Consider the following 8,222-nt stretch of genomic DNA (forward strand, 5'->3'; position numbering starts at 1 on the left):
TGAGTGAGCCTTATTTTTTTGGCTCATACTCTAACATTATCTAGAAAAATGGATGAACGGTGTGAATATAACACATATATCATGTCAGCGTACAAAATTTTACCACGCCAACCTAATTTATTCTACCATGACACTTTACAATGCTTTGGGAGTGGAGTAGGTGCAGCAGGCCTCACCCGATATAATGCGTCCCTGACTGAGGGGCCGACCTTGATACATATATTTTATATCCACGCCGTCCATCCATTTTCCCAGGTATTTTAGGCCATGAACCCAAAATCGAGAAGATAAAAATGGTAGAGCAGGCATACAAGGTTTTCAATGGCAGGTGTCGTTATCACCGCTGCTTTTACTAGTGTGATCCACTTGAGCCTTAGATTTGCTTGTTTTTTGGAAATTTGTCCTAAACTGATATTAAAAAATAGATGAACATTGTGGATAAAACTCATAGATCACAGTGGCCCCTCAAAACTCCTGCCTGTTCCTAGCCAAGGATGGGCGAGATTAGTACCTAATTCACTTTCCTGGGCAGCGATGGAGGCGTCCGTTTCTAATGGACGCGGCCGAAGCCGTCCGCAGGAACTTCCTTGTATGGGAAGCTAGGTGGGGTAAACTCTGATGTTTGTGATGAATCTATACTGTCGATTTGTTTTTACAGATCATCTTAGGACGTGGGCTTAGAAAAAGTGGGTAGGAGAATTCCTGCGTTGAAACCTCAATGAGTCCACCGTGATGTATAATTGACATCGATATTATTCATGAGGTCATTCCTACTAGGATTGACTGAAATTATATAATAATAATAAAAATTAGCATGAACAAACTTTTGTGGCCGCATGAATGTTTCAACAGTGGAAATTCAATTCTCACCTTTTCTTGTCACGTGGCTCACTTGAGTTTTGGATCCATATAAATGTTAGGTCTATGTCTTAACAGGATCTTGAAAATGAAAACCAATGAGTGGGATAGATTTATCACAAACATCGGGGCGGACCCCACCTAACATTAGCTTCCATAGCAGCCGGATGCACTGGGCTTCCGTTTCCAATAACACAACGAGAGAGCATTAATGAGGGGGAGGGGGATTAAATGAAGAGAGAGAGAGAGCTTGTATTAAAGAATATGGAATATTTAGATAAGTTATACGCTTATGATTTGCTGGGACAATCTATCATATGTGTAACAAATCTGGTCTGTTAAATGGTCATTATGGTCCCTTATAAATTTATAAGCATATGAAATATATAAAATATTGATTTTCCTTAATTAATAGTAAGATATTCTTCTACCAGAAAATTGGGTTGTTAGCAATTCATTCTAACAATTCATAGTCAATTTGTATGTGTGGCTAAAGTGATTAATATCATTTACTAATATTTTGTAAATAAATTTGAATTTGTATGTCTTATTTGATAAACGAATTGGATATGTGACATGTATTCCTATTGTAGCTATATAAAACTTGATGCCATGCACCCCCTCATGAGGAGGTATTATATGTGAATAAAAAAATGTGTTTTTTATTTAATGCACAACTAGTTGGACCAATTTGAATAGTCCAACTAGTTCTGTGTGGGCATTTCTCTTTTATACACACACACGGAGATGCTCACCTGCGAACCAGTTCGTACATACTACATATGAACTTTTTTGAGAACCCATCATACATGATGTGGATCTAAAATCTGAACAGTTCATGTGAAGCAGAACCTCGTGAAGCCCCTCGGGACCAAGTTTCACTTTGATCTAAAACTTTGATGGGCCATGAAAAATGAAAACAGTTTCCTCACTTGATTTGCATTTCTCTTTGCTATGGCCCACCAGAATTTTAGATCAGAGTGAAAATTTGTCACAGAAGGTTTCATGGGATTCCGCATCACATGAACCGTTCAGATTAGACATCCATGACACGTGTGCAAAGGTGCGCACGTGCATAAGTGCGCAGGGGAGCATGACTCTATATATATATATATATATATATATATATATATATATATATATATATATATATATATATATATATATATATATATATATATATATATATATATATATATATATATATGCATGTGTGCACAAGCAATTCAATATTTAATGAGCAATTAATGTTAATAACTCTTCCCACGTGATTGATGAAAAGAAGTTGTTTGTTTGGGTGGGCCTAATTGTAGCATTAGTGTGAAATCCACACAATTATTAGGTGAGTCACTGCATGTTACAACCAAAAAGATCAGCCCTATCCCTGATTCACGTGAACCACACAATTGGAACAAGTGTAGATAGAAAACTTACCTTCCAAACTCTCTCTTGGTGTGGCCCACTTGAATTATTTATGAGATTAATTTTTGAGGATGATGCCTAAGATTTGGTGTGGCAGCTAATGATTGGAGTAGATTTTACATTCTCATCATGGTAGGCCTTGTAAAAATTAAGGTCGGATGTCTCTTCCAACTCTATCAATTGGTATGACCCACTTAAATCATTGATTAGCTTGGCAATTTTTTGGCTCTGAGTCCAACATGGCATTACACATCTAATGATGAGAATAGATCTATTGAACACATCACGATGGGCCATTTGAAAATTTGAAAGGGGTGTACGCCCGTCAAACCCTTATTGTTTCCATAAAAGTGTTAATTTCTATCGATAACCGTGAGAAGTGGATTAGGTGTTACTCGAGCAACACAGGCGGCGGGTGTTTCTCAAACCATATGGCCCACCATGATATATATGCTGTATATCCAGGCCGTCCATCAGTTTTTACATGTCATTTTAGTACAACTTACTAAAAATATAGCAGATTCACATCTCAAGTAGACCACACCGTAGGAAACAATAGATATTGAATGCCCACCATTGAAACATTCCTAGGCCTATAATTATATTTATTTTCCATCCGACATGTTCATGAGGTCATACAGACACTGATGTATAATTTTCATCCATTCCTACTGCGATGAACTGAAATTATAACAAAAATAAAAAATAAAAAAATTAGCTAGATTCAAAACTCGTGTTGCCGCATGAATATTTCAACGGTTGAAGTTCAATCCTCACCTTTTCTTGTCGTGTGGTCCACTAGAATTTTGGATCTATATCATCGTTGGGTCCATGTCCTAATATGATCTAGCAAAACTAATGGGTGGGATAGATTAATAACAAACATTGCGGTTAGCCGCACCTAGCTTCCAGTTGAAAAAGGATGCTTTGGCCTCTGTTTCCAATAATATAATACAGGGGAGGGAGAGCATTAATAAAGGAGGGATGGATTAAACGAAGAGAGAGAAAAAAGGAGATTGAGGAAGCTTGTTTTAAAAGAAAATGGAATATTTAGAATAGTTGTACACTTATGATTTACCGTGGTGATCTATCATATATGTAACAAATCCGGTCAGTTAAACATTTAGAGTCCCTTATAAATATATAAGCATGTGAAATATATAAAATATTATTTTTCTGTGATTAATAATAAGGTATTTTCCTACAAGAAAATCGGATGGTTAGAAATTCATTTTAACATTCCATATTCAACTTGCATGTGTATTTAAAGTAATTAGAATCATTTACCAATTTTTTGCCAATAAAATTAAATTAGTATGTCTTATTTGATAAGCAGATTACACATGTGACACTTATTCCTACTATACCTATATAAAACTTGATGTCATGTGCTCTCTCTAGAGGACGCATTATGTATGAATAAAAAAAGGTTTTTTATATTTAATGCACGGCTAATTGGGCTATGTGTGTGTGTATATATATACATACATACATACATATATATACACTATACTAGCAGTTGGATAGCGAAAGTTTCAAAGGAACAGTGAGATTTTATAGGGAGAAAGGTGAGATTTTATAGGTGAGTGGAGAAACAAAATCGGTGAAACCGGCTCTCTCTCTCACATATATTTCCTACAAAAAGTCTCTGCATGAAGGTCCTGCCCTAGAAACCTAGATAGGCTTATCGTGGGGTTTTTTGAGAAATCTATCCCGTCCATCCATTTTTCTTGCATCATTTTAAGTTATGATCCAAAAAATGAGTCAGGTCCAGGGATCAAGTGGACCACAAGTTGGGGATTGAACATCCACCATTAAAAACTTCTTAGGAGATGAAGAATTTTCAAATCAATCTGATATTTGTGTTTTCACTTCATCTACATCTACATGACCTTTTGAATAGGTTGGATGATATAAAAAAATATCACGGCGGCCCTTAAAAAGGTTTCAATGGTGGGTGTCATTATCACTACAGCTTTGTTTAGTGTGGTACATTGGAGTTGTGGACCTGCTTCATTTTTAGGATCATAACTTAAAATAATATGAGAAAAGCATTGAACGACGTGGATAAAACAATTACATCACGTTGGGCCCTACAGAGCCTTGCCGAACAGATTATCAGGTAGGAAGCAATCCCCGTCCTCTTTCTTTTGTGTCAGTGCGGAACAGGCGAAAACGAATTGGCTATTCCCCTGCCACTAGCCGGGTGGTGATGGTCGGTACTCTATAGGCCTCACCATGATGTATGTGTTTCATCCATGTCGTTTATTCATTTTTACATATCATGTTATGGCTTTATCCCAAAAATGAAAGGGATATAAATCTTAGGTGGACCACACCATAGGAAAACAATAGTGATTATATGTCCACCATTAAAATCCTCTTAAGGCCCACTGTATTGTTTATTTGACATCCAATCTATTGATTAGGTCATATAGACATAGATGAAGTGAAAAAACAAATATCATCTTGATCCAAAACTATTTTGGATTCCAAAAAGTTTTTAATGGTCGACATTCAATCAACACTGTTTCGTGTAATGTGGTCCACTTGAGATTGGGATATACCTTATTTTTACTCTCATACCCGAAAATGATGTAGAAAAATAGATGGTCGGCATGAATAAAACACATACATCATTGTGGGGCCCACAAAACACTGACCACCCGCCATTGGCGGGTGGTAGGGAAATGCGATTGCGTATTGAGTTACTTGGGCCCACCTTGAATGTTTGTGTTCTATCCACACCGTCCATTCGTTTTTTCATCTAATTTAAGGGGTTGAGACCAAAATTGAAGCATATCCAAAGATCAAGTGGACCATATCATAGGAAGCAGTGGAGATAATGATTTCCATCGTTGAAACCTTGCTAGGCCCCACAATGATGTTTAATTTTCATCCAACCTGTTCATAAGATTATACAGACATAGATGAATGCGAAAAAAAAAAAAGCTTAATCCAAAGCTTCTGTGGCCCCTAAAAAATTTCAACTGTAGACATTCAATTCAACCATTTCTAGTGGTGTAGTCCATTTAAACATTTTATATATTTCATTTTTAGGCTATACCCCTGAAATTATTTGGTAAAATGAATGGACAGAGTGGATATAATAAATAAATCATAGTGGACCCCACAGAGTTTACTCAGTACGCTAAGCGCACAATCAGCTTTCGATGGCAAGGAGTAGCCAATCCTTTCCGGAACGAGTCTGTTTGATGGACGCGGGTTAGATACTGAAAGGTTGAGCAATGATTCCTCTGCTAAAGTGACGTCATTAAGTTTTGTAAGCCCCACTATGATGTATGCGTTGTATCCACACCGTCCATCCATTTTGAGATATCATTTTAGGGTATGAGCCAAAGAATGAGGTAGATAAAAATCTGTAGTGGACCCCACCACAGAAAATAGTGGGGAGAGTGATTCCCATAGTTGAAACTATCCTAAGGCCCACCATAATGTTTATTTGAAATCCAACCTGTTCAAAAGTTAAAAAAGACATGAAAGAAGGGAAAACACAAATATCAGCTTGATCTAAAACTTTTGTGGCATTTAGAAGTTTTTAATGGTGGGCGTCACTGTCCTATTGTTTTCTGTGCTGGGGTCCATTGGAGCTTTGGATTTAACTCGTTCTTTAGATATTGCCCTAAAATGATCTCTCCAAGTGGATGGAAGGAGTGGATACAAAACACACATTATAATGGGGCCTACGGAACTTTGTGACATAACTTCAGTAGTGAGTCTCGCTACTCAGCGTGTCATTATCTAATCCGCGCCCCTGTTCGACGGAAGCAGATTGCGGAGTAACTCACTACCCTTAGTGTATTAAGTAGACACTGTGAGGTCCACCATGATTTATGTATCTGATCCACTCCGTCCATCCATTTTACCATATGATTTTAGGGCTTGAACCCAAAAATTAATTATATAAAATGTTCAAATGGACCACACCACATGAAATAGTAGAATTTTCTTGGGGCCCACGGAAGTTTTGGATCAAGTTTATATTTGTTTTTTCTCTTCATACATGTCTGTATGATCTTATGAATAGATTGGATGACAAATAAACATCAACGTGGGGCCTAACATGATTTCAATGGTTGAAATCATTATTCCCACTATTTCCTTTGATAGGATCAACTTGAGGCTTGGATTTGGTTCAATTTTAGGCTCAACCCCTTAAATGATATGGAAAAACAGATGGACGGGGTGGATTTCTCAAAAAATCCCACGGTATGCCCCACCCAGGATTCTAGTGCACTACTTCATGCTAAAGGCTTTTGCAGGAAATACTTCGGGTCCTATTTTAATAACCAGTTTCATAGGTTTGTTTCTTCACTTATCCTCTAAAATCTTACCGTTTGGTTAGAATTTTCAACATTCGACTGCTTGTGTGTTGCCAGCTCACCGTATGGAAGGTAACATACAGTCGAGCGTATAGTACCTTTTCCCTATATGTGTGTGTGTGTGTATATATGTATGTGTGTGTGTGCGCGCGCGCGTGCACGCGCATACATGAGCTCCCGTAAGTACCTTTGCACACATATGCTAGGCACAAAATCCAAACGATCAACGTGATGCAGCACCCCTTGAAACCACGTAAACTCAACTCTCAACCCAATACAAAACTCTGGTGGGTCATGGCAAAAGGAAACAGTTTTCTCCCTTGATTAGCATTTCTCTTTGCTATGACCCACTAGAGTTTTGGATCAGGTTAGAAATTGGGCCCATAGAGTTTCAATGGGTGCCACATCATGTGCACCATTCACTGATGTGACACCAAATGAAACCCTTAGGGCCCAACTTTTACCCTGAGCTAAAACTTTGGTGGGCCATGGCAAAAGAATCAAGTAAGGAAACTATTTCCTTTTACCAAAGCCTATCAGAATTCCGAATCAGGATAAAAGTTAGACTTTGAAGGCTTTATGGGGTGCTGCATCAGGTGAACGGTGCATATATTGGGCGAGTTCTCAAATAAGTTCTCCCGAGAACTCATGAGAATTGGTGTGTGTGTGTGTGTGTGTGTGTGTGTGTGTGTGTGTAGGAATGCTCAAAAGTATAGTTCTCATAAGAAGTGGTAAAAACTTTTTTAGAACTCATCTTATGTAATTTGAGTGCAAAATTTAAACAGTTCACACGTGACGCGGCACCTTATAAAATCTTTAGGACTCAACTTTCACCCTAATCCAAAACTCTGGTGGCTAATATCAAAAGGGAGAGAGAAATCAAGGGAAGAAACTATTTCCTTTTACCATGGCTCAGTAAAATTTTGGATCGGGTTAAAATTCGGGCCTCAACGATTTCATGAGGTGATGCTTTACATGAACAATTCGAATTTTAAGCTCATAACACAAGAGATGAGTTTTAAAAATGTTCTCATGAGAGCTGGGGCACAAGTGACCATTCCTCTACGTATTACAAGAACCATCAACGGTTAACCAATTTATCAATAATCCAGACTGTTTATATAACAATTCTCCTTTTTTAATGTCGATATACAACAGACAAAAGCTTTCCATTGGATTATTTCAACAGTTTGATAGTTTCTCTTAACTTCAACCATCCACGTAACCTTTTTATACAGAATAGGTTGAAATATTGAATCTGAGATTTTTTTTTTTTATCAAACGGTTTGTATTGAAAAGAGCCCAAATTCAACGGTTAGAGTTCCGATCGTATTTTATTGCAATGCGTAGCAAACTCTCCGCGTTGCTTTAACTCAAAAGATATTTTGAGAAAATGACCACTGTAGACAAAGCCTTTTACCCAGCGGTTTTTACGAAGGAATACAAACCTAAGTTACCAACTGAGACTAGCAGGTGCGGACAGCGACGTTGAGGACGAATCTACCCCTCCCTTTCACTTTCACTGCGAAGACGAGCGCTGACGCTCCTCCAACTGAGAGTTGTACGATCGGCTTAAAAGAGATCAAAGTTACGTGGCCC

The sequence above is a fragment of the Magnolia sinica genome, chromosome 17, assembly GCF_029962835.1.
Source record: "Magnolia sinica isolate HGM2019 chromosome 17, MsV1, whole genome shotgun sequence".
Classification (NCBI taxonomy): Eukaryota; Viridiplantae; Streptophyta; class Magnoliopsida; order Magnoliales; family Magnoliaceae; genus Magnolia; species Magnolia sinica.